Raw genomic sequence first — 27,465 nt, 5'->3', positions numbered from 1 at the left:
ATTACAGCCTGACCTAAAGCCACACTGGCAGTGAAAGTGATATATAGTGGAATCCATTTAAATGAATTTCTGATGAAAGAATAAAACTGTTAAAAGGATAAATTTACTGCACAGATTCATACAAATCCTGTATATGCACTGAAATCCTCTTAAAGGAAAAACTGATGGAAGATTAAAATGTTAAATGAATTAAAACCCAGCAGCCTAGTGAAATATAATGATTATTTGACCTACTAAATGAATAGTTCCAATAATCATATAATGGTAAGTATTCAAATATATGTCAATTTTAAATATGTAGTGACAAAATGTAAGGCAAACAATGATCAATGGGAGTATCTGTTAAGACAGTAAACTTACCAAAGAGTAGTGAAATGTTCTTGAAAAGTCTTTGTTCACCCAGGCATGGAGCTAGCCAGTCCTTCATTTCTGTTGAGAAAGATAATTTTAATGATTATTAAAAGCTTTTAATCACATAGCATAAATGTAATGTTTGCTTTTCTCAACTTCAACATATCCAAATGTCTAAGAAAGCCATTCTCTTCCCTTTCAGCTGAGCTCTCCACTTGTGGCAAATTGTTAGGGATCTGTTTTACAAAAGATATTGACCAATGTCTGCCCATTAGGGCTGGCTGTATTCCATTTCATGGAAAGTATCTTTTAAAACTGTGCCAGTGAAACTGACAAAAAAAGTGTTGTGAGCACTGTAACATTATTTAACATTTGTAATTTTAATGCACGTTCAAAGACATAGCAAATAGACACATTTCTGATATTACATCTAAGTATTAGTATTGCAATGCTAAAAAAAAAAAAAAAAAAAAACAACTGTTTTGTCTTTCCCCATAAAATGTGTTATTTTAAATAATAAAAATGATTCCATATATATATATATATATATATATATATACATATGTATATGCTTTACCTGTACAACTTGGATTTGGCTAGCTCTTCAAGTAACTGGTTTCAGGTTTAAATCCCGGATTAAACCATTAAAAATGTGAACACTAAATCCCCTGAAATGAGTTTAAAAAAATATTATACATCAGCTTCCTACTTGAGAAGAGTTCATAATCAGTTTAGGTCATAGGTGAAATGAGTTTGTCAGTTGCAATCTAGTCTGTAATGAATTTATATCTTGATCACAAAAATTACTGTACTACCCAATTAAATATCGCCTGAAGCCACTGTTCATTAAAGACTGAGACCCAGTGATGGATATTGGAGTCTGAAGCGCATTTTTGGTGTAAGAAGATCTACACAATCCCTAGACAGTCCTGTCTTGGTAGCAAGATGCTATGTTTGGAAATGGTATCCTTGCCTCTGTCAAGTCTTTATATTTTCACCATGTCATGTTTATATGGCCTTACTAGTTTCAAAAATATCGTACCAAGAAATATTAAAAACCTTGAGTCACAGCCTTCTTTACAGAATATGCTTTGTAGAAATTCAAGATTTCTGTTATTGGCTAATTATGCAGCTGTGATTACTTTTATGCCATTTAACTCAAAGCCTATATTGTTGAAAATAGAGTGTCTGTATAAGGCAAATCCTTTATTAAAGGTTTCTGGCTAGCAGCAAAGCATGCTGAAAACTAGAATTTACCTATACAAAGGGAAAAGAGAATGTATGTGAACTGAAGGCCACCAGAAGAATGCATATATAAGGATGCAAATGCAAAAGCCCCTAAGGGAAGATTAACTGTGAGTCCTTTGACTTTTCTCCTGACTCTTCTGTGAGATTCAGGAAAATATGGTGAAGGGAAACTTTTGACCACCTGAATGACAAAATCCAAAGAAAACATCTTAGGTGATTTGATAGTGGAAAAGTTTAAATGTAGAATTTCTTCTTGTTTACATGGAAAATATCTCCCTTGTGTTCCACTCACACTGAAACGTGTGACTACAGAAAAATTTTTAATTTATCAAAACTCCATCTAGTGTTATGCTCTAATAATTGATACACAGTCACAACCATAAACAAGAAAGATGTAAATAACAATGCAAGCACTCCACACATACCTAAAACTGTGTTCTACTGTACCTTAGACAACACAAATGTACATTGAAAATACAAATGGGTGATAATAGGGAAACACAGAAGATTAACTCCACAGAGACAAACAGAGCACACATGAAATACAGAGGTACTCATCCTGGTTATTAACATGTTAAAAGGCACACAGACTAAAGATTTCTAAGTTTCCATGGAGACATCTGGTACAGCCAGGTGTTCAAATCTTACCCCATGACATCCCAATGCGTTGGAAAGAGAGGGTCAGCCTGTTGACAGATCCTGGAATTCAGAAAGGTATCTTTCATGATGGTATCTTCCCATGACATCCCAATGCGTTGGAAAGAGAGGGTCAGCCCATTGACAGATCCTGGAAGTCAGAAAGGTATCTTTCATGATGGTATCTTCCCTAACATCCCCTTTCTCTTAAGCCGATTTACATTATCTGCTGATCTATTCTGTTTAGTGACCAGTGAAAAGACTTGCAAGAATGGTGTCAAGCTGAGGCAGGAGAGGTTCAGGCTAGACATCAGGAAGAGGTTCTTCACTGAGAGGGTTGTCGCACACTGGAACAGGCTCCTCAGGGAAGTAGTTGCTGCACCAAACCTGCCGGAGTTTAGGTGTTTGAACTGTGCATTTAGTCACATGGTCTGAATTTTTAGGTGGACCTGTGTGGTGCCAGGAGTTGGACTTGACGATCCTTGTGGGTCCCTTCCAACTCAGGATATTCAATGATTATATATTGTGTCAGGGGTTTTAAATTAGAGATCTGATGATGAGATTATCAGGTTTGCAATTCAGTTCTCATATTAAAATGCGAGTCTGCCAGCCTATCTTATTGAGAAAGGTACACTTCTTGAGAGCTGGCTGAAAACCAGCTCTTGTTGACAAGCTGTTGCAGATATCAACTACTGAAAAGAACAGGAGATAGCTGGATAAGGAACAGGAAGTCTCCAAAACCAATTAGAATCATAACATGCCCTCAGTTGGAAGGGACCCGAAAGGATCATTATGTCTAACTCCAGGCTCCATATAGGACCACCCAAAAATCAGATCATCTGTCTGAGAGCACTGTCCAAACACTAGTTGAACTCCTTTGGGTTCCGTGCCATGACCACTTCCCTGGGCAGCCTGGTTCAGGGCCCAACCACACTCTCAGTGATGTAGGTCATCATGAAGTCTCCTCCTCAGACTCCTCTGCTCTTGGCTGAACAAACCAAGTGACCTCAGATGCTGCTCATTCATCATCCCCTTCCAGAAGGATTCTGTGAGAAGCAGTATGGAAAGCTTTGCTGAAATCCAAAATGACTATGTCTACCTTCTTCACCTGGTCAACTAGGTTGGTGGCTTTGTCATGAAAAGCAATTAAGTGTGTTAAGCAGGACCTTCCCCTCATGAACTCATGTTGGCATTGACCAATGACTGCATTGTCCTTCAGGTGTTTTTCAATGACTCTCAGAAGTATTTTCCCCTTAATTTTACCAGGCACTGAAGTGAGACTGACAGGCCTGTAATTACCAAGGTCTTCCTTCTTGCCCATCTTGAAAATTGGAATAACATTTGCCAGCTTCCAGTCCTTCTAGCTTACTAGCTTTCTGGATTCCATAGACCATTGAAAAATAATTGAGAGAAGTCTCGTGATGACATCAGCTGGCTCTCTGAGTACCTTGGGACAAATCCCTTTGGGCTACATGCATCTAGCTGGAGCAGAAAATCCCGTACAAATTTGGGGTTGGCTGGGAGTTTGTCATTCCTGCAGTCACAGTCCTCCAAGTCAGGGCACCTATGTTCCCAAGGCCCATTATCGGTGTTGAAGACAGAGGCAATGAAAGCCTTTAAAATCTCTGCTTTTTCAATGTCCCTGTTTGTGATGTGATCATCTTTAATTAATACACTACTGTTATTTTTGGTCCTCTTATTTCAAAAAACCCTTTTTATTGTCCTCCACAGTACTGGCCAACTTCACCTCTAATTGAACTTTGGCTGCACAAATTTTTGCCCTACAATGGCAAACAGTATCTTTGTTGTCCTCCCTTGTCGCCCAACCTTGGTTTCAGTGACCATACACTTTCTTTTTCTGCCTAAGTTCTAAAAGAATATCCCTGATTAGTCAAGCTGACTTTCTACCCTGCATGCTTGACTTCTGATATTTTGGATTTTCTTGCTCCTGGGCTCTTAAAAGGTGGTACTTAAAAAGTCACCAAGACTGATGGAGCCCAATGTCTTCAAAAGTAGTTTCCTAGGGGACTTTACTAATTAGTTCTCTGAACAGCCTGAATTCTGAATTTCCCCAAATCCAGGGCTGAAGTTTTGTTGGCAGTTTTCCTCCTACCACCAAAGACTTTACACTTTGTGGTCACTATGGCCAAGATGGCCACTGATCACCACTTCACCCAGTAAACCCTCTCTGTTCACAAGAAACAGATCTAGAAGGGTGCCTTTCCTAGTCAGTTCTCTTAGTACCTGCACCAAGAAGTTATCAACTTCTTGTTTTAGGAATCTCCTGAACGTGTTCATATCAGCTGTGTGTATTCCCAGTTCACATCTGGCAAGTTAAAGTCACCCATAAGGACAAGGCTAGCTAATCCAGAGGCCTCTCTTAGTTTCTTAAAGAATATTTCACCAGTTTAATCATCCTGGCTGGGTGGTCTATAGGAGACTCCCACAAGAACATCCCCTTTATTTGCTTGTCCCTTAATCCTTACCCAGAGGCTCTCAACTGTGTCATCCATCACCAACTATAAACTCCATACAGTTCAAGCCCTCTATTACATACAGTTCAATCTTCCCCCACACCTACCCTGCCTATCCCTTCTGAAGAGCCTATAACCATCAATCATAGCACACCAGTCACAGGATTTCTCCCACCAAGTTTCACTTACACTGATGATATCATAACTCTGGGACTAAGCCAAGGCTTCTAGCTCCTCCTGCTTGTTCCTCATGATGCATGAATTGGTGTAGAAATATTTAAAATGTGCTTCATTTTACCCAGCACCTTGTGGAGAAGAGCAAAGGACCGCACTAGCATGCAGTCCCTCAGTGCCATCCCATAGCTTATCACTGGCAGGTCTGGTTTTATCCCTTTCCCCTTTCAAATCTAGTGTAAAGTTCTATTGATCAGCCCTGCTAATTCTGTGCAGAAATCCTTTTCCTCCTCTGAGAAAGGTGCAATCCATCAGGTGCCAGCAGTCCTGGTGTTGTGTAGACCATCCCACGACCAAGAAACAAAATTAGGAGTCAGCAAGCCTCAGTTGAGAAATTGAAGGTTTTACAGAAGCCTGTTTTGATGATGGTTTTAATGGGCCACATAGAATGAGAAGTTTTTCTTGAATAGAATTTTTCTTCAGTGACAAACTAGGTGAAGTGTGGAATACATTTGAAGAAGTCATTCAAAGCAAGGATGGGAAGGATACATATTCAAGACTTAAACACCTTTCAAGAGGTGCACAAATGTTGTTAGCTTTATGGGACATCAGTAAAATGTTAGCATGAGGTAGCTCTTGGCTGTTCAGTTGTCACATATAAGTAACAGTTTGCATAATGCAACATTTGCAGTAAAAGCTTTGGCCATTCTCCAGAGAAAACTGCATTTCCATTCTTGTCCCTTGGACTCCTCCCAAAAGACTCCTCCTTTTTAACTGGTCAGCCCACATCTCTTTCTAATAGTATTAAGAGGAGAGTAAGCTCACCATCTCTGACTGTTCTGTTGGTATTTCAACACTCAGATCATGTATCAGTAACCTGTCCTCTAACTTTCTCTGCCAAACTCTTCTGTTGAATGCTTTCTTGTCTCAGTCATAAAGAAGACCAACACAAGGAGGACTGAAACATCTTTTAGCTACAGGAAAAGAAATAACTGAATCAGTATCTGAAGTGATGAATAGTGCTTAGTGAGTTAATCTGTTTTAATCCAAGAAAATCAGAGTCAAACCATGCTCATTAAGAGGACTTGAATTTTAAATTATTTTTAAAACAACCTAGGGAACATCTGACCTCCCTGCCAATAATTTCTGTGCAGTATTTATAAGCATTTTTGAAGGTGCTGATTACAGTACTGAATGTCAATAGGATTCTGTATACTATTAATGTTATTACAGGACTGAATGTCAATAGGATTCTGTCTACTGTTAACGTTATTACATTTGCTGTAGTACTCTGAAGCTGTAATTATGGAGCAAGGCCTTTCTCTTCTATGTGCTACACAGATCCAGTGTAAACGATAGTTATCGTCACAAGAACAGTATGAGAAACATTAATACTTAACACAGATCTACATAAGGAAAACTGTAGAATAGTTCTGGTCAGCATGAAAGAGTGCAGTTAAGTCACCAGTGCCTTTATTGAAAAGGAGAATTTTAAGGAAGATTTGAAGCATGATAAAATGTTAATTTTTCAGATACATGATCAAGATCATTGCCCAAGGATGAGGACCATCTTGAGAAAGATTTGAGAATGTAATTAGTGCTAAAAGGAGGCTGGGCATTTCTGCTGCCTAGAGATAAACATGGGCATCTCAGTAATAATCAAGGTGAAGATGAGCAGCTTATATTTTATGTAATACAGACAGGAAAACCATAAGAAGACAACAAAGAGAAAGGTGACAATACTTTAGCTGTATGTTATGACAAGATTTTAGTGTCATATCAACATGATAGGTCTGAAATGGAAAGATAGCTATTAGAAACAATGATATTTGCATTTGCTTGTAAACTTGAGGGTATAGAGAGTGGAAGGAAAGAAAGCATTTTCATCTCTTTTTCATTGCACCCTCCAGATAATCAGAGAATTCACAGGGTGAAGAGATGTGTAAAACCTCATACAGAATGCTGGGAGTATACAGAACCAAGGAACCTTGGACAATTTCATCAAAATAGATCATTGTCAAAAGTGGTTGATATGTCAAGAAGAATGAAAGCTGAGCAACAAGTTCTGGGCCTTGCTGAGAGAAAAGAGGAGTAGATTTGATGGAAGAGGTCTGATAAAGCAAAAAGGGACAAAAAGTGATGGTGTAATTGGGAAAATGGACCTTCGACATTCTAAAGAGTACATTCAATTAAACAGGAATGAAAAGGAGAAAGAAAACTGAGAACGTACTTGTACAGGCACGTGAAGAACAAGGACCGAGTAAAGAAGGGAATATACACAGAAGCAAGGCAGACTGAGGACAGAATATAATGGTATCGATGCAATGTAATTAGAGAAGGTAATTAGAGAAGGAAGACTGAAGAATTTGCACCTGAATCAGAGGAAAAGATGACAGTGAAAAGATGGAAAGGCAGCCAGCAGTAGGGCAAATGGACACTTCATGGGAGAAAGGCACATACAGTTTTCACTGGAAAAAATGCTGCCAGTTTGTGCAGAGGTGTCAAGAGCAGAGGTGTAGGTTTAAAACAGGGAGCCAAGGTGGGAAAAATTTGACCGAGGTAGTAGGCAGTTGAGACAGAAGAGAAAAAACTGCTTAGTCAGGAAGGCAATAGGAACGAAATTATTTTGCAGTAGGGGAAGACAGGTGTGGAGCAGTTGCTTTCATTGAAATGCTGCAGTGTATAAGTTCAGAAAAGTGAATGCTGAAAGTGATTCAGAGTTGCAGCATAGTGGGGCAGACCCTGCAATTAGAGAAAACATTGGTAGAATTTACAGTAGAAGAATGGAAAGAAAACAACATGTAAGTGTACATGTTAAAAATAATAAAAATAAAAAAATAATTTTAAAAAGTCTGAGAATAGATGATACGTTATTAGAAATTATGGGGGAAAAGATCACATGAGAAGGCCTGCAGGTGACACTGACCTCAGTATCTTGAGAATAAATGCCTTCTTACAATGTATTCTCTACTTCTGCACTTCAATTCTATTGATGAAGAAGAGGAATGCATAATGATTAAATTATTTGTGTGATGCCACACAGAAATTACCGTCAAACACTGACCCTAACACTCCTGAATCCCAGGTCAAGCAGTTCATGACCTAGTTGCTGTGTGTTGGCTCGTATGAACAGAGGTCTCATATCCCTCTACTCTCTGCACAGCATCTCTCTCTTTTCTCAATATAGGTCTATTAAGAGAAGGGTGTTTTAATTAAGATGCTACTCAAGATATAGAGTAGAATAGACAAAATACTTCTCCATTTTCTGTATTCCCTATGAACTTTGAAATGGTAAAAACAAAGGCATGCCCAGAAATGGCTTATTTTTTTTTTATTCTGTAGAAAGGTGGGCAGAGAGGAAAACAAACTGCCCCATCACGTCATAGACTTTAATGCTTCCCATAGAATCATAGAATCACTTAGGTTAAAAACCTTAGACCTCTAAGATCGTCAAGTGAAATTATTAACCTAGCACTGCCAAGTCTACTCCACTAAACAATGTTCCTAACCAGCACAGCTACACATCTTTGAATACTTCCAGGGATGGTAACTCAGCTACTTCCCCAGGCAGCCTGTTCCAATGCTGCACAACCCTTTCAGTGAAGAATTTTTTCCTAATATCCAACCTAAGCCTCCCCTGGCATAAATGAGGCCATTTCCTTTTTTCCTATTGCTTTTTGTTTGGGAGAAGAGACCGATCTATACCTTACAAGAACTTCCTTTGAGGTAGTTGTAGAGAGCAATAAAATCTCCCCTGAGCCTCCTTTTCTCTAGGCTAAATAACCCCAGTTCCCCCAGCCGCTCCTAATAAGACTTGGTCTCTAGACCCTTCAGCAGCTTTGTTACCTTTCTTTGGACACACTCCAGCACCTCAATGTCCTTCTTGTAGTGAGGGACCCCAAACTGAACACAATATTCGACAGACACAGTATGGTGCAGCCTCACCAAAGCCAGATACAGGGGGACAATCACTTCCCTAGCCCTGCTGGCCACAATATGCATGCCAGGTTGCTGTCTGCCTTCTTGGCCACCTGAGCACACAGCTGGCTCATATTCAACTGACAATCGACCAACACCCCCAAATCCCTTTCCACCAAGCAGCTTTCCAGCCACTCTTCCCCCAGCCTGTAATAAATGTTGAATGGGGTTGTTGTGCTCCAAGTGCAGGACCCAACATGTAGCCTTGTTGAACCTCGTACAGTTAAACAGCATAAAGAAAGGGTAAGAATTCAGTACTCATGAAGTATCTACCTATGCCAACAGCTAATTTAGGCACAATATACAACACCATGCAAGCAAATAAATTATTATGACACATCAAGTCTAGAATCCAGGGCAGCCTGCTAGTGATATTGAGGCATACTGATGCTATTGCTTGCATACTGATTTCTATGCCATTGCTCTTTGTTTTGAAAAAGATCTATATGCAGTTCCACTGGGAACATAGGTGTCATATACAAATAAATAAAAAAATCTAGAAACTAGTTTGTTTACAGTTTGTTATATAACTAGGGAGAGACGCCTTTTATGGTTTGGCGGTTCAAGTTCTGTTCATAAAACGTAAGTTAGGGAAAACTTTTATTTTATTTTATCTTATTTTATTTCCAGTCCCTTCAGATTTTGGAGATTTAAAATATGTCCTCATCTAATTTTAAAGATTCTGACTGTGTACCCTATGGAGCACATTTTGCATATTATTTTGATCTATTGATCATTTGCTGAACATTTAGAATCAACATAATTCACTAGTGTTTGTTTTTTTGTGTGTTTTTTTTTGTTTTGTTTTGTTTTGTTTTTATTTGAAGGATCTCTGAGACATTTTATCTGCTTTTTAAGCTAAGTACTTCTTTAGGCTCTTGTGTTTTGAGAGTTACTTTTAATAGATCTGATCTTGCATGCAGTTCATTTGCAGAACTCCAAGAAATTTACAGCACAATAAACAAATAAAAGTACTTCACCTTAGTGAATCTCCTCAGTGGTTTTGCATGACTTTTATAGTTCACCTTTTGAACCTCTTCAACGCGCTGTCAAATTGACTGTACTTTCCGCTTATCTGAGATTACTTTCTCTATGTTGAAATGCAGTTCATTACTTTCTTCAATGGAATTCTAAATCTGTTCTAATCCTTCGCAAGCCCATGCATTACGAAGCAACCACTGTGTTTACCATATGGTTAACCTGATTTATAGTGACCCTGCCACATAATTTTCATTAAATATGTGATTAGGAAAATACCACACAGACAGGAATGTGATTCCCCCTTCCAGTTTTCCCTTATTCCTCTGAGTAGATTCTGAATGTCACACGCCCTCTAGTCTCTATGGAAAACTGCAAGAACTTCCCCTCTTGTATAGCTACTTTTACATGTATGTATACTGAAGAACATAAGACATTGCTTCTCAAGATCAGGGTGATGAGTGCAGTATTTCCTGGATGTTTGTAGTTCACCTGCTGATAGAAGAAAAGGGATCAATAGACTTTCTGTCTGTTCCACTATGGACGACACTATAGCATGAAATGTCTCATACTAGCATACTGTTAAAATAAAAATGTTTTGTGCTATTTTATCCTATTTCTGATCATACAAAACAGTGTGACCACTTCTGATCATCAGAAATATTTTGCAGCTTTGCACAGCATTAGAGCATTTCATCAAAATGTCCTTTGAGAAGTCCTACTAATGTAATTGTATATCACCTAACTACATCCTTATTTCACCAGCTGTGGTGTTCTATCTCATGTCACATTCCAAGGTACCATGTGATTATACTGAATATTGCTCAATAGTAACAGCTGCTAGCTTCCAAAGTAAAGGAGTTTCTGTGATGGAAGAAGAAAATGCATATAGATACACATCAAATAACAGCAATGATAAAGCATCTGTTGGAATATAAATACAGTAGTGAATCTGAATAATTTGTCTGCTTAATGTTCAAAGAAAAATGTCTCTAAAAACAGAAATGAAGGATGCTTAGAATGACCACACACAGCAAGTACCTTGAGATCTTTGGGTCTAAGATACACAAATGTTGAAGTTTTCGTGTTTTTTCTTATGCCTTCTTTGTTTGTGGAGTTTTTGAATAAACTACTTTTACATTTATTTTAGATATATTTTCCAGTGCAACCCGGGCATCTTGGGAGTGAGTCCTGCTGAAGAAATACAGAAAGAAATTTCTGAGTATTTAAGTTTGTGAAGATACTGCTCTTCAATTAAAAGATAAAGAACTTGGTTTTCAATTAATATTATGTTATCATGATGAAACAACTCACCCTTATCTTACACTGAAGTCAGAACTAACAGCCCCAGAGTAATGGTAGCAAAAACAAACAAACAACAACAACAACAAAAAAAAAAAACATAGGGAATGAATAGCAGAGAAGAGGCATGGCAACTGTTCCAAAACAATGGTACAAATGTGTCATGATTTGATAAGTGATAAGACAAGTGGAAACAGCCTTAACTTGAACCAGAGGAGATTTAGGTTGGATATTAGAAGAAATTTCTTCACTGATAGTGTTGTGCACTGTTGGAATAGGCTGCCCAAGTAAGTGGTTGAGTCACCATCCCTGGAATTCTTCAAGAAACATGTAGATTTTAAACTCAGTAGCATGCTTTAGTGGTGGACTTCAGTATTAAGTTAAAGTTGGACTAGATGATCTTAGAGGACTTTTCCAACCTGAATAATACTATGATTCTATGATACAGTGCTTGAAAAAACTTCTTTCCTGGAATTTTTGCATCATCGATTATTAAACTAAACATTCTGTACGTCATGAGTACTTCAGCAGACAGCCCATTTTGTTCATTTTTATACTTATTTTGTACAAACAACATATAAATCTCAATTTTAGAATAGCTCATTAATCTTTGCTTCGCTGAAGATCTTCAAATCTTCACTTTGACAAAGCTGGCTTGTCAAAGCACACTCAAGCTGCATCATTTGTGTTATGACCTCATCCCAAATTGTGAAGATAAAAGCAATAAGAATTCAAATTAAGGTGTTATAAATCTTACATTTATATATTTGACCAGTAATTTTGCAGCATTAAAATGTCTGGGTCATCAGTTTCCACAAATGCCCATGTTTCTGTTCCTGGTCAACATCAGAACACATTCCAGTGCCTACTCATGTAGCGTTTTCCCTGTTGACATAACCAGTTAGACAGGAGAGAAATATAAATGCTATAATGGAACATGGTGATTTCCATGTGGCAGTAGGACCCATAAACATATTTTACAAATTAAACAGTTTTCAACTAGCCTTGTTTCACTCAAAGAAACCTCCGGTGTTTCTATTATACCCTCTTGTTTTAGTTGTTTTCATTGAAAGGGCAGGTTCTGACCTGTTGTGACCAGAGGCTGCAGTGCTGTTAACAAACTGCATGCATTTTTTAAAAAATGTTCTGATTCTGGGAACCTGTATCAAATTTATGACAGCTATGTGGTTTACCTGTCAGTTACCTCTGTGTGAAAACCGGCCCCAGACTTTTTAAGTTCTATATGTTAAAGTAAGATTGAAAACTAGCAATGACACAATTCTTTCTGAGCCTTTGAATTGTCTATTGATCTTGGTAAATAACGCTGACTGCAGTGAAGGAGGTTTTGGCACTAAAAGCTGGTTATTGAGAACCATCTCCCTTACAGAGATAAGAACATTCATCTGCCCCCCTTGGCTTTATTAATGCTTCACTGAATCCAGCTTCCAGAGCCCTCTTTTCTTAGAAAGCTTTTGTCTATAAGGACCTGCCATTTTCCAAGTGGGACTGTATTTGTTTCTATGAAAACTCAAAGGCAGGTGTAGCTTATAACTATTAAATACTATTTTTTGATATGCATTCATGATGGTAATAAATAATCATCATCATCATCATCATCATCACTAATACCTGTGAAGTCAATGGATGGAGGGAAATAAGACAATTCCTAATAGACCTACACACTCATTAAAAAGTCTTCCTGTAGTATCCTCGCAGATGAGTTACAGTATGAATTATTTACAGGAACAATCTTACAAATAATTTAAAATAAGGAACAACTGAGAAAACTGTGACCTCTTACACACAAAATTCATGAAGAAATGAAAAGAAAAAGAAACATTAATCACTTATGTTGTTCATGAGTAATTACACTTCCCGCTTTCCTCTTTGTCCATCCTACTGCCGTAGGGAGACATCATAATCACAGCCAAGTTTTTCTTATGTAATAGTTTTATCTCTTATGTTTTTCCTTGTCAGCTATTTGTACTAGTTTGAAGTCTATCTCTGACTTCAGTGAAGGAATGTCCTTAGACAGTGTAAATCACATATCTCCAGGTCTACTTCTCTTTTCTCTCCCTCTACCTAAGTAAATAATTTGCTAACTCACATGCTCAATTCACCTAAATTATGCACCAGAGTGAGCAAAGGCAGCATGATTAAACTGAGAATCAGACTTCTGGTGTGACTTTGGTTGCAAACTTTTTCTTTCAAAAAAATAAAAAGTGTAAGGAAAATTAGATACATACTGCATAAGCATATCCTAAGCAGCCATAAACATCCATTTGTTCTTCCCTTTTCTCCTTTTGCTCTTTATCCAGCTCTCCTAACTGACAGCAGCTGTATTTGTGGAAGCATTTAAGTTCACCAAGAACCTAGATGAAAAGAGATCCTTTGAGTCTTACGGATTTAGTATGAGGTTTTGAGCTCTGGGATATCTCAGTAAGCCCAAACTGTGGTATACTCTAAATATCATGACTCATCTCACTCTCTCTATCTCTAGACAGATAAATGCATGTAAGATAGTCACTCCTAGCATCAGTACTCCTTGCAGGATATCCCTTCACTTCCTAGAGAATGGAATGCAGCACACAACATTTGCAAAACAAGTCCCTTTTCCCATCATGCGTATTGTCACTGTATCTGCCAGCATATCTCATTCACGCATTTAGCACTCTTTGCTACTGTGACCCTAAGGAGCATATAGAAGGTTAGGTTCAGAACTGTAAAATGCTTCCAGATGGAGGCAGGTGAGCTCAAGATACATTTCACCTGCAACATTTTATTCCATCCTCCTCATTTAAGATGCAAAAAAAATCCTAATAAACAACACTATGAGATACAAAACTTCTATCTATTTCTTCTAGGAGGATTATACATCATTTCTGAAAAAGCCTGTCCTATGAACCTGTAGGCACAAAGAAACTACAATTACCAGAGGATTAGATATTCATGCTCTTAAATGACAAGGCCAGAAATAAGCCACTACACTAAGGAAGCAACACCCTGCTTAGGTCTAATAACTATCCGTGGTCATTAAGCATATTAATACAATTGCTTAAAGTTTCTGAATGCCACTAAAACATCAAGTGTCCATGAGCCCACTGTCCATAGGTCTTGCAGCAGTTACTGAAGCCTACTTCACAGTCGTGCCTTTTTTTTTTTTTTCTCCCTGCCAGCATTACCTTTGGTGACATTGCTCAGGGAAGTAAATCACTGGATTAACTGGTGAAACAACCAGAAGCTACTTGGAGAAACTGAAATACAAAGCTGAACTCAAGACCCAGAGTTGCAGGTGAAGACTTCTCTTTGAGATAGGGCAGCTTTAAGATCTCTTGAAGCTATGCTGAGTTGCTTCATGTCAGTGCATCTTACAGCTATTTTAAATTGGAGTCTGCCAAAACCTCCAAGAGGCCATTATGACAGTTAGAGATTACCACTGAATAAAGATTTCTGGTATGTCTTTGTAAGACTTGCTGCAGGGTTGCTGGATGAAAATTAAGGACACTATCTCCTTAAAGCTCTACCACATTTTCTGAGTTTTCAGATAATCCTTCTCTTCTCCAAGTCCCTTTATCATTTTATCTCATTTCCCCTGGCTCCTTCCATTGGCCTCACCCCTGGTTTGTTCTATAATCTGCATGCTTCCCTTCTCATCCTGCCCTCGGCTGCTCCTTTTCTCACTGAAAGCCCTCTCCAGGATTAAATTTCAGCTTTGCTAGGTATGCTTTAGGCCACTGTCAGCTTTATTCACACTCAAGGCTCATCTTTCTCCCTATTCCGTGTCTTCCTCCCCACCCCCATCAGCCACCAGGAACTGCTACAAATTTTCACATATATTTTCTTTGTTCATGAGCTTCTTCAACACATGAGCTACAGTTTCTTTTGCTTTATCCCTATTATTTTTGATAACCTGTATTCACTCTTCCCACACTGTTTGCACCAAGTGGATGTTCACTTCAACTGTCTATAATTATTTGTTGTCTGAATTATTCTCCACCTCTTTTCTTCTGTAGTGATCTTCGAAATTATCATTTGACTTGAAATACTCCTTACAGCCCAGTTGTCTCCTGCAATTCCAGTTTTATTTAATGGATGAGTTGGAGATGAATATTCTGAAGCATACACTGTATTTACAACTGTCTTCTAATGTAATATATCAGCTCTCTAACCAAGTATGTTTTCACATACCTTTGACATCAGAGAAACTGTCTCTCATTGCTTGTTCCACACTCTGAAAGTACTCTTTCTACCTCACTCTAGTTTAACTTTCTGTTTCAATATAGCTATCCTGGGATAAAGTTATCTCCCCCCCAAAAAAACTGAATCAAACACATCACACCAGAAAAAAAAAATAAAAATAGCAACAACAAAACAACAGACAAATCCCTGCTCAATTAGATACAATACTACTACTACTACTAACAATAACAATAGAAACACAAACACACCACTAAGTGACAAAAAAATACCAAGGAATTGTGTGCACTCAACTTGTCTTAACCCCTTCTGAAGTCCTGTCTCATTCACAGTGGCAAAATACTTTCAATACTTTCCCCAAGATTAACAGAACACTGTAATAATGTTTTCTGTCCTTCTTTCAGTGGATTTATTCTGTCATTGATTGTTCTCTCTTCTTAAGCTAAAAGCTTCTTCTCTGTTCAGCTCACATGGGGCTGAACCCTACAGTACTAGTCCCACTGAAGCTGGTGGGGGTGCTGACTCTGCCAGAACCAGATGTTGCCCATTGAACAATCAAGTTAGGCTGAATGAATCCCCAGAACTTGTGTGTTCAGATAAATATTCACATCTGAAGGTTCCTTAGTCAAAATGGGAGACCCACTAAAACAACCTTCCCCACTACCTCCCAACAATGCCCTCATCTACCTCTTCAAATAAATATGCCCACTAAAAAAAAGAGATAGAGATAAGATTTCAACTGTTTAATGTCTTTCTCTAACACCTAGTGGGGTATCTGCAAAGGAGTTCTTTTTCTCACTCAGTGACTTTTTAAGGATGAACACTTCTATTTTAGGATAAATAGCCCCAAATCTGACGTTATTAGAAATCTATAGTGCTGTCTCTTTTAAAAGGCAAGGCACTTACTTATTAAATCCTCCCTTCTTTTCCTCCTTTTAACAGAAATTGCTTAATGCAAGAAAACACAAAGAGAAACATATTTTTTTTTTCAAATTAATCAACAAAAGATTGAAGCATTAAATCTTTCCCAACTGTTATGTCAATTTGACTTTTAAGCATAGAGGTCTGCTTTTTTTTCTGCTGTGGAAATACATGCAAAAACTTCTAGTGGAAACTCACTTTTTGAAATGTTCATAAGCCAATGTATGGTAGAGATATGGGGAAGTAGAGCTCCTAGTAATATTTAGGAGACTGCAGTGCACACAGCAGTGTAGCTGTTGGAGCGGTATCTCATTGCTGTCTAGTTGCTGCCTTATTGACACCTACATGTAGATTCTTACTTATCTTCACATTTTTATTTCCAGATGGTGCAGATACATTGTATGAGAAAATGATGAAGAAAACTTGTTATCCTAGTGAAATCACAAAAGACTTAGTGTCTAATTTTATCAAGAATTTAAGATATACAATCAAATTCGATGTTAAAATCAGAGAGTCTTCTAATTTTAAAATGACCTTTCCAGTGAAAAATAGCTTGAAATATGTAAAACCCCAGATAGTCAGACAATGCTTCAAAAACACTTGGACTGTGCCATTCACATTTTTTTCCTTGTTCCCCCTTTTCATCTCCTCGATGGAGATGAAAACCATCAACCTGGAAGAACACAAGCCCAGTAACACTGGTAGGACAGGCAAGAATATGGAAAGAGAAGGCCTAAAAGACTTAAAGAGGAAGATTTGTCCAAGGAACAAAACCCATTTTGCATCCTTTCTGGAGAGGTCACACTGTTTCAATAAGCATGAGGCACAAGGTGATTCATTTGAAATTGGATGCTGATCCAATGCACTGATGCTCAGAACAGAAGAACTTCATACTTGAGAATGCCTCTTTTTTTTTTTTCTTTTCTTTTTTTTTTTTTTTTTTTGAGTTAGAAAGAGAAACAGGACAAAAATACAGTATTCACTAGAGGACTCCCTCTGGGGCTGTTTCCTAGAGGAATCTGCTAGTAAATTAAAGTGATCTGCCTCTGACTTGCTACCCTGAGCTCAACTGGGATGTTCTGCTGCAAAGCAGCAATTCCTCTGACTATTGCAGTCCTAGTTCAGCTGTTGTTGGAGTAATGATATCAAAGAAAGATGGATGATACAGGACGGCAAGTCTGTGTTTCCAGAAGCTCCACATGGCAAGGAAATAAATTATTTTACTTTGCACTCCTAAATTTATTTATTTATTTATTTATATTATTATTGTCTTTTCTGTTAAGTTATAAGGCCCGTGGGTCTGCAACGTTCTTACTCAGCTTTGGACAGGCACATGTGACTAATTAAACCTAAATATACAGCCCTTGGAAAATCTGGGAAAGTCCAAATTTAGGAACCGGTTCACTAATTTGGAAGCCATCCTGCTGCAGGTGTTAGTGGCCTGAGAGTGACCCCCTATACTCTGCTAGGCCTCAGAGCCAGCTCAGAGCCAGCATGGCTCAGGGCTGCAGGGCCACCAGGGTGTTGTGGTGTGTCCCGCACTGACCAGCCCCAGGAAGGTGAGCTGGACCAGCCTGGTGATGGTGACCAGAGTCAGCCACAGCCTAGCCATCCCCAGGAACCACCACCGGCCCCAGGCCTGGCCAGGAAGGGGCAGACAGAGGCAGGGTGGCACCCAGACCAGTGAGGCCCAGGGCTATGGAAGGGCTGAAACCCAGACTTGGCCTAAGCTCCACTGAAAGCCATCCCAGGGCTGGGGTTGGTCCTGGCTGCATCCTACCCTAATGATTTACTATCAAATGGAAATACCATGCTAAAAGGCTTCAGTAATGCAATTGGGCAAGGCTATTTTGCAACGATTATCTCAATTAGAGGGGGGAAAAATAAAAATAAAGTGACTGCTGAGGGATTTTGATGACTACCAAAGTAGGGAGCCATTTTTTTTATGGCTATCACTCTGATTTATGAAGCATTGGTAACATAAGGACCAGGGGTAGCTCTTACCTTGGAGACAGCAGTGTCTACTCCCAGCCAGGATTTCACTCAGGAAGCCTTTCTGAAGCCTGCTTCCCTCTCGCACCAAGCCCATGCAGCAACACATATGCTGGCACCAACCCAGAACCACGGCACAAGGCTTCTGCTTAGTGGCCCTCAGTAGGGACGTCCACCAGCTAAAAATCATTAGACCTGCCACCAACAAAGACAGTTTCGGAAACAGATGGAAATTTGGCACCATCCTGCTGCAGCTGCATCTGACCAACCAGTGACTGGCCATCTGTAATTACACTTGGAGCTTGCAGGAGCTCTTAGATTTATTTATTTATTTATTTATTTTCCCCCAAATCTCCGTAAGAACATTTAAAAGGTAAAACAAAACAAAAAAAAAAAAATTCTGCAGGGAGATTCACATAAGCTCCACTGACGAAGCCAAGAGGTTGTGATTCCCAACACAGTCAGATGCTGTAGTGAGAGGAAAAGATAGTCTTCTCACGTCATTAAACAAGCGCAACTCATATTGGAACAGGTGAGTTAAAACTAGAGCTTGAGTTTCAGATCAGATATTATTGACCATGCTCTGGTTTACTTGAAAACTAGAGGCTAAAATCTGCATGGCCAGGGATACATAGGTCAGCATAGAAGAAGGTAGCTTTACTGCTATCTTGGTCAAAACGACTACCCAGCCAGGGAAAACACAAAAGGGTACAGGCAAAGGGTACAGACAAAAGGGTCAGGAGAGAGTGGTTGTGACTCAGATTCATTCTCTGATCTCTTCCTGGGGCAGTGCTGGTATAATCTAGCCCTTAATATGCAAGTTACTGGTGGAAAATACTATAAATATGGAACATCAAAATGTCATTTGCACAGTCACTTTAAACAGATATGTCCTAGCACTCTCTTCCTTCTGTGTTGGAAAGATAATAATCTGTTAAACTTTATCCTGGAACCATATTTTAGCATTTTAATTAGAGACCCAACACATGCACTAAACACACTCTCAATAAAGGGCACACCTTAATAAAGTCAGTACAGCATGCTGCTGTAACCCAGCAAGGTCACTACCTGAGAGGAATTACCAACAAGGGAACTAACTGGATTACTGCCAGGACAACTGGCAAAGTTACCAGGGCCCACTTCTGGAGGCCACTGCTGCTGTTGGCCAATGGAGATGTGTAGAGAGACAACATGCTGCCAATTATTTACACCATTGTTCATCCGCAATAGAGCAAATTAATTTAATTGTAGTCTTTATTTCTTTCCAATAGAGGGCTGCTACTGGTCTGAACACTAATCACTGGGTGATCACTGGTGGTGGCTGTGCTGTGAAGGCAGCCTAATCCTTTCTTCCTCTTTTGAGCACTATCTCCCTCTGCTGTCCTACCACAGCTCTGCACTTTGACTGCAAAAGGTGACTTCGAAAGCACAACCAAAAGGAGTAGAAAACTTGGACAAAACCCTTGTAAAATTTTTACTTAGCAGTAGTTTGTTTCATCAGAAATGCTTCAATGTCAGGAAGGGTCAGTCCAAAAGACTGGAAGCTTTCCAGTGGAAAATGCATAAATAAAGAACAGCTAGGAAATACATTTTCTTACATACCTCCCCAATCAGGTTTCCATTACTAGTAAGAAATAATAGGCAGTAACAGCTTCTTCTCTGGCAGGTAAGTAATATGAATTTCTAAGCAGCTTAGATCCTCTGAGGAGAAGTGAACATGAAAAGTTTTCTTAGCTTTTTGATAGAAAGAAAACATGGTGCAAATGTCTGCCGAAGGCAGGGGTAATTCTTGCATGTCCTTGTATTTATACACAGAATGTGAGAAATCAGAAGTACCAACCCTGAGCGTGGTCTTTGAGGTCACCTAAAATAAAATAAAATACTTAAAATAAAGCTTGAATAAAGTTGTTACTCTGTTGCTTTTCATTGACATGGATGTTTAAGTTCCTTGAAAGTTTGATCTTCATTGCTACTTCAGATAGCATGTTAGCGATCTCTCCAAGAGACCCTGGTTTCTTTGTAGATTGGCAGAATTCCCAAGTCAATCTCAGCGCTGAAAGGTAAAGTGATGACACTGTTAGGATTTTGCTTTGATTGATATTTTTCCATCTTTTTGATGAGAAAATCCGAAAGTTCATTTCCTTCCATAAGCCCACAATGAATTTGAAGCAGCAAAGTGATCTCACACTAGGTTTGCAGTGTCAATATCTATTTTTATGTTCTCTGTTACCAGGTGGATGAACCATGACAATAAGGTCCTTAGTGATAAAAATGCGTATTAAATTACAGATTGCAGGCATGAGGCTACAGTCTTGATAGTCTGTTTTTCCAACTCAAAATAAGGTAGATTTTTTTATTATTATTATTACACTGCATTGAATTCTTGCAAGCATTATCCTAAGTAGTTCTACTATGATTTAATAAGGACCAAAATTTATACTTATTTGGTTACGAATCTTTCAAAACAGCTATTGTATGCATAGGAGGGCAGATTTTTACACTTTCTATTTAATGTACATATATACTTCAAATTCTTCTCTTAAATGATCACTTAGTGCAAGACACAGTGAATGTTTTATTTACACTAGCAGTAGGTTAGGTATTGAAATTTTCATTATTCCAGTTTTTAGGATTGTTGAAAAAGTAGTGTTATGTTTTTCAGTCAGCACCATTTTTTCATTTTATTTTTTTTTTAAATTGATGTCTAAATAGAAGCACTGGGAGAACATAGCTCCATAAAATTTAGGGCAGAGACTGGAGCAGAGATTCAGTATCATTCTGTAGCTCTGTAATGTATGCCATGCATCCTGCAATTAATTAATGATATCTGAAAGAGAGAAAAAAAAATATTTCTCTGCATAACATTCCCAGTTTGCATTTGACCATTGTTCAGACAGTAGTGGTACTGTCCTGCTGGATTTACAATCTAAAGTAATAAACCACAGTTCAACATCAGACTAGAGAAACCTGACCCACAGAAATTAATATGTCTTTGTGAATCCAGGAGAATAAGGAGTTTTCAAAGTCTTCTTCCTTACTAGCGATCTCAGAACAGCTTCGAGGCTTCTTGTGCCTATATAAGATAATAATATTGTGCTCTTTCTGTCAGTGTAACAACTATATAACTTTTAATTTGGGTACTGGTTGACTGGTTTAGCATTTTTATGTTTACTCCATTTCTATGTTTACTCCATGTACATAGTTCCAGAAAAATATAAAACAAGAAAAAAAAAGAAAAAAGAAAAATAAGCACAATGTTTCTCCAATATGCACAGACGCAACATTTACATGCTACTAAATTAGTATGCTAATGATGTTACTGCTTTAATTAACCATACTACTGTGCCTGTACTGGACTCTTTCCCAAGAACTGTTCGGGTTACTGCATAAGGCAAGGACACTGATTTTCTTTTAATTTTGTTTTTTTCCTTTATTGACAGGCCTGCCAAGTTCACAGAAGAATCAATAACCAAGGATATTCACATAGGATAAGATTTACAATGCATATTTCACAGACAGTAACAACTGGGACCTCACAGCACTTACTGAAACCAGCAAAATGACAACTGATATGTCCTCCAGTGAATCCATGTTAAAGCATTCTGTCTTTAGTAATTAAAAACTAGGTAATCTCACCTGTGTGAAAAGCCCACCATAAAATCAGCTCCACTTAGTAGTGTAACTTGACATGCTGACTTTTTATATCAGCTGTTATGTCCTCAAAGCCAGATTCTGGCCCCTGTATGCTAAGTAGCGCCTTGCTCAATAGTGTACTCAAATCAAGTAAAGGAGAGTAATGTGCTATTCATTGTTTGTATTCTTCTCAAGTGTTCCTTCTTGCTTTTCCTACAGTTTCTTTTATTCAGTATTGTATGTGTGGTGGTCTGGTAATCCACTAATTATACACATACAAAATATTTTTTTCACTTAGTTATTTTTATCTTAGACATAAATTTAGTAGTTACTATATTTCTTTTTCAATTATTTGAGTGTATTTAAGCAAATATGCCTGCTGTCTGCAAAGAAGCCAAGTTTTCTGTTGTGCACTAATAACTATGCAAGGTCTAGAGATCACTGAGCACAAGGATTCCTTGGGCATTCAGACTGTAATGTACCGAATGAAATTGATTATATTTCTTACTATACTCCAAAAACATTCTTAGCCTTCTGTCAAAATCTGAACAAGCACATTGAAACAGGGAATCCTTTCCATATTTTTCATATGTGTGTTTGTACTGACTTCATGCAGCAACTTTTATGCGAAGAAATACTGAAGAAAAAAAGAAACTAACCTTATCATAGGTTACTGCATGTAGGAAGTATTATAAATATTATTAATTGCTTGGCTCTCTTCCTTCTCTGTCATATTTCCCTCAGGTCTCTGTTCTATGCTCAAGGCCATTATTTGATGGGGGAGGTATAAAGTCATAACAGACTGATGTAAATTTCCTTTGAGATGTCTTATATATCACAGATACCACAAGGGAGATGAAACAGCAATTTTGTACCCTTTCATAAGTAAGGATGGAAGAAATGCTTCATCTAAAGAGAACTAAACTGATGCCTGTTCTCTAATTGAGGCCAGTATAGTATATTATTCTTCAGGTAAATCTTTGATAATACTTATTGCCTTTCTCAAGACCCCTTCTGGAAAGAGGGCTTGTAATTCTGAGGAGGAAATGAACAACTCCAAAACTAAAGGAGATAAAGAAGATGTCTATGTCAAGATTCTTAAACGTGCTCCATCAGTGTACTGAATTTTATATCTCTGCTAAATTAAAATCAGAAACTCATTACAGATATGGAAGCAGGAAAGCAGCTCTGGCAGTCACTTTTTAAGATCACCATCAGCCTCTGAAGAGTTCTTAAATGTTTTACCAATCTAGTGTGGATACCTGAGTTGTTGGTAAGAAAAGGTGCACATCTAGAACTCTGACAGGGATACTTTTAGTATCTTGGCTTTCCTAAGCATGCCAAGAAAACCAATCATTGATCTTTAAAAGCTTAATTAGAAATTTACCTGGACAAGTTTACAGAAGATGATAAAAACCTGGGGAGAATTCATTTCGCAAATATTATAATAAAACAACAGTGCAGGTAAACATGTTCTATACAATAAGTGAGTTCATGCCCAATATCCGTTTTATCTCCACATCTTGCCTTTAGAAATCACCTATTGTTTAGCACAATTTAATAAACTTCTAATAAAACACCAACTAAGTACCATTCAAAAATATTTATAACTTAACTACAGTGTCTAACTTTTGATGAGCAACATGTTTGTGCCTTTGAACTGATAACATGATTTTTATCTAAAGGATTTTACCATCCACATTAGATATAAATCAGATCCTATGCAGATGCAAGTCTACTACAGACAAGGGAGGTACCCTGCCTCCTAACACCAGTCAAGGTTCTAGCCCAGAAACAATTTAGGCTTTGATTCATTTATAATTGTCACAGCTGTTTTCAGTTGAGCCAATTCATTTTAATAAATTTGGTAAGGGGAATGACACTGCTATCCTACAGCTATTTTTGAAATTGGGTAATAAATATCAACTTTTCTGCACTGTTCAACCCTGTTAAAATTGTATAGCACTGATCAATAGGAAAAGAATCTGCAGAAATCTGGTTCTTGTTCAAATGTGACCAAGAATCTGCTTATGTGTAGATTTTGCTCATGGCAATTCAATCAGTAAAACAAAAATATCTTTGCTCAGCTAACTAGTAACTTACCCTTGATGGGAGGGATTGTTTTATATTCAATATACATACAGATAATCACAGTGTTTTGCTGTCAACATCAATGGTAGTAAATTATGAGCAGACCAAAGCTAAGGATGAGTATGAATATCAAAGTCTAAGTGGGTTAATACTGGCTGAAACGTAGAAAGGAGGAGAACTACACAGTAACTTAAAATAGAGCATCGGGAATTGATGAGGAATGAGTTGGGGAGCCAGGAAAGTGTCTCAGTAGACAAAGTTGGCATAACTGATTATCGAGCTACATAATCAAGATGATAAAATATATATGTATGGTTCCTGGAGAATGGGTTTCCCAGAATTTTGTGTGCTATTGATTTTTATTTCACTCTAAGTGACATTTGGTTTTCTAAACTGCTTTCACTGAGACACTGTAGTGGTAAAATCAGAATTGGCTGGTGGAGAAAACAAAAAGAAAAAGGTGATGCACTTCACATGACAGAGAAATGGACCATATAAGCACTTGCACAGGCAAGAAACTGGCAATGGTGTAGATGTTCTTAAAATTTCAAGGGTCAGGCTCCACCTACACATTTAATCCTATTAATTTCAATGGGAGTCTTCACTGATAAAGATACTAATCAGGAAAACCGTGGAGAACAGCAACCAACCTTTAAAGGGTGACACTACTATAAGACTTCTGGGACTATTACAGGACCATTATAACAGTTCTAATACATTTATCTCTCTTGATATATAACATTTTTTAAAATTACTTTACCTTATATTTTTGAGGTCTTAACCCTATATATTTTCAATCTCAAAATTAATCTTTTGTACTAAACATTTTCACTGTCTGATGCTAAACTGTAGAGGACTATCATATCTCCATCTTCAAGACATACTTTCAAAGTGCTGATAATACTGTATGATAAGACTGTCATATATAATTACCATGCTAGCAGTTATGAGGACATTGCTATCTGATTCCCCTAGGTCTCAAATATGACCATAATGTTTGGAAACAGCTGTCCATCAACAAATCTGCTTATCAACATCTATGTGGAAGAGAGTTTTAATGCATTCTCTCAATGTTTGCAAGCTAATATTATCTGCTGCCTTTTCTATAGCACACAAGGGCCAGCCTAACTGCCAATCCATGCTCTAATCCCAGTGAGACCTGAGAAGAAAAAACTTACTGCCCCGTCTAGAAAGAGTGAAGGTCAGGCTAATCAATCTAAAATAAAAATGACACTACATGAAAATGCTCACTTTGTCTGAATCCATAATCATTCGTCCCTAATAGAACACTGATCTCCTGCTTCCTCCTTCAAAAAGCAAGTCTTATCACTGTTTCTAGGAAAGAACTCGCAGCTCTGCTATAATCATTTGATGAAATATCCTCCCAGTTTATTCAGTGTCTGTACTTCATCCCATCCCATACAAAATACCACATTCCCTGCAGTATGTCATATCATCTATTTCAGTCACACTGCTAACATTTTCTCCATTTTCTGAGCTTGTCACTGTATAACAGACAGGCAGCCCCCAGGTTCTCAGGCTTTTAATAAAGTAGCTACTCAGAACACCAAGAAGATCAATTATTTTAGAAATGCATTAAATAAAGAAAAAAAAAGTTATATTTTTACAGCTAACTCCTTAGCTGGTATGAATTAGCAAAGACCAATTGACTTTGCATTAATTCAACCCTCACTGGCCTTAACAGGGTAATGCTAACTGGGGATCTGACCCTGACCAGCCAATCCTCTGAAAACTGCAGAACAACATTTAAAAAGGAGCAGCACTCTGAAAGACATTAAGTTCCAAAAAAACGTCATGAAGGGAGGTAGCTGTGTGGAGAGATGACTGCCACAGTGGGACAGCTGTAGTAGAATTTACTCGTTAGGCTACAGTAAGGAATTCACATGGGAGAAACTATGTGTGTTTCATCCCAGAGCAAGTATTTAATTAAAGACCTTCTTAGGTCCAAATCACCAGGCTTGAAGCCTGGGAAACCAGACTTCACATGTTTTACCACCTGCAGACCTGCTTCCTGTGTTACCTTTTCATTATTTGTTTTGATCAATAAAGCTTAGCTCACACTAGCTACCATGAAAAACATCCTTCCATATGGGTTCTTCTTTGCTGTTCTCTGAAACATCATCCCTGGGGGGGTCCAACACATTTTCCATCCATGCTATAGTTGCTAACAAAAGCTTTTTCTGTTTTAATCATTCTTGGTGGGTTTTGAAATATATTTCTATAACACTGAAGTCCTGGCTTGGCAACTTATGAAGAGCTTCTTTAAAATTCAGATATATTATGAACTGTCAATGTCAATCTTGAGTGCAATCTTATCAAAAAACTTGAGGTTAATTAGGAAGGATCTCATCCTTCTAAATCCACATAAAGCTTAACATAATAATTGAGAGTTGAGATCAATTACTCATGTTATGTCAAGGGTATGAACTTATATGGTAATGATCGAGTGCTTGGCCTGAATGTTCAAAAGTTAAGGTCAAAAAGCATGCCAAATATGCATTTAAATTTTTTTGAAGTCACAAGTTGGAATCAGGACAGAGGGAAGGGGGAAGTTTGGTGTATAGGACTAAGGGCTACAGTGCATACTGATCTGAAACTTTGAGGCCAAGTTCAACATATATTGTAACAGGAAATACAGAGAGAAGCTGGGAATTACTAAGTCTGAAAAGAGGACTGGCAATAGTTTAGAAACATTTTCATGCATTCAGAAGTACCATTTCACAAACAAGAACAAATGTATCTTGTTTTCCCAATTGATTAACAACTTTAACTAGAGTAAGGCCCTCTATTCTATGCAAAGCATGAGACATTTGTTGTGCCACAGACTGTCATTAACATGACATTGACCCTCTCTTCCAAGTACGATCTTCATAACACTCTCCAGTCCTCTGGAAACACACTGCCACTCCTACTTTAATCATATCAAGACAAGGAGAAAAGGAGAGTCCTAAAGCAGTCTTGCTAACTCTGGGAGACAACAACAAGAAAAACAAACAAACAAAAGAAGAGATTGGAAAAGACTCATCCTGCTTCCTGTTATTTTATCTTTTTTTTTTTTAAAAAAAAAAACACCTTTTGGGGGGGGGAGGGGGGGAGGAGGGTCTTTTTACTGAAGTTATTTATTCATTTTTCTTAGTTTTAAAGAAAAACCCACAGACTTTAAAAAACGTATTATTGCCAATACTCTTGAAGGAGCTGCCTCCTAAGACTGGACTGGATGTGTATGAATATATCTTTCTAATTGTGTCATAAGTCAGGAATAAAATCTTCAGGAAGGGGATACAAAACTATAACATTACTTAAAGCCTTATATATGTCACCAGACTGCAGCTGTGATTTTTTTACTGTCTTAAGCAGGCTCTGTAGACTTATTCTGTAGGTCAGAAGAGATAAAGGACTTCTGGTTGGGAATTCATCTCAAACCTCTCAGTTTCCTGTGCCTAATTTCTCCCATCCTAAGAATGGGATG

General features: G+C 38.0%; 2 long non-coding RNA genes across 2 annotated transcripts in view; both read right to left on the bottom strand.

The window, feature by feature from the left end:
* Positions 1-952: 952 nt before the first annotated feature.
* On the bottom strand, positions 953-11,448 carry LOC137860489 (uncharacterized). The gene is made up of 3 exons (XR_011098940.1): positions 10,881-11,448; positions 2,248-2,386; positions 953-1,780 (listed from the first exon to the last, which is right to left on the bottom strand). It is a non-coding gene; the product is annotated as an uncharacterized lncRNA (long non-coding RNA).
* Positions 11,449-16,215: 4,767 nt separating this feature from the next.
* LOC137860487 (uncharacterized) overlaps positions 16,216-27,465 on the bottom strand; it is a 45,899-nt gene continuing 34,649 nt past the window's right edge. The window contains exon 3 of the long non-coding RNA XR_011098939.1: positions 16,216-20,304. This is a non-coding gene — a long non-coding RNA (uncharacterized lncRNA). The remainder of the gene's footprint in view (positions 20,305-27,465) is intronic.

Source organism: Anas acuta, chromosome 1, assembly GCF_963932015.1.
Source record: "Anas acuta chromosome 1, bAnaAcu1.1, whole genome shotgun sequence".
Lineage (NCBI taxonomy): Eukaryota > Metazoa > Chordata > Aves > Anseriformes > Anatidae > Anas > Anas acuta.
This window is presented reverse-complemented; position numbering and strand designations above follow the sequence as displayed.